The sequence below is a fragment of the Podarcis melisellensis genome, assembly GCF_964234715.1.
Source record: "Podarcis melisellensis genome assembly, chromosome: 17".
NCBI lineage: Eukaryota > Metazoa > Chordata > Lepidosauria > Squamata > Lacertidae > Podarcis > Podarcis melisellensis.
In genome coordinates, this window is record NC_138534.1 from 19,910,130 (window position 1) to 19,911,184 (window position 1,055).

The following is a 1,055-nucleotide window of genomic DNA, read 5'->3' on the forward strand; positions in this document are numbered from 1 at the left end:
TCCATATATCTGTTAACCTACAAGAGGCATTTTTTTTAATTCCATGTTGTTTTCCATTAGTTGTTTTTAAGACACAGTCCCCTGTTGTTGTTGTTGTTTAGTCATTTAGTCGTGTCCGACTCTTCATGACCCCATGGAACAGAGCATGCCAGGCACTCCTGTCTTCCACTTCCTCCCGCAGTTTAGTCAAACTCATGCTGGTAGCTTTGAGAACACTGTCCAACCATCTCGTCCTCTGTCATCCCCTTCTCCTTGTGCCCTCCATCTTTCCCAACATCAGGGTCTTTTCCAGGGAGTCTTCTCTTCTCATGAGGTGGCCAAAGTCTTGGAGCCTCAGCTTCAGGATCTGTCCTTCCAGTGAGCACTCAGGGCTGATTTCCTTAAGAATGGATAGGTTTGATCTTCTTGCAGTCCATGGGACTCTCAAGAGTCTCCTCCAGCACAGTCCCCTAGCTACCCATAATTGCTTCTCTCTACTGATCCCTGGTCGGTGGGAACAAGCTGCCAGCAAGATACTAAACAGGGATTTTGGGGTGTGGAAGTTAGGTTCTAGTTCCTTAGACCCTTTAGCTGTGTCAGTCTGGAGCGAGTGCAACACAAAGCGGCAGGAATATACCTTTTTGCCGTGGTGAGCAGGAACCAGCAGAACTTCAGATGTGGCAGTGAATCCGCTATTCCACACCTTCCTGGCTTCTTATTAGGATTGCTCAGCTTTTACATCCTCTTCTTTACTTGCACATATAAAAGCAGAACACAGTGGAGGCATATGGGGTTCATCACCAGACAGCATAGTTGCTAAACCAGCATTAGGTTCCTCTTGAGGAGAACACCTGCACTTCCAGGATGCTTCAGTCAACAAGCAGCTCTCTCCTCTGTCTCTAAGCCCAGAGAGACTCTTTGCAAAAGCAAGTGCTGAATGTGTTTTCGGGGGGTGGGGTGGGGTGGTAGGGAAAACAGAAGAAGGAAGCTCTTGGCTCCATTTAAAAGAAGAAGTTTACATACTCTTATCCAACTGAAACCACTCCATTTGAGGCTGTTATTTCACCAACTCTGGG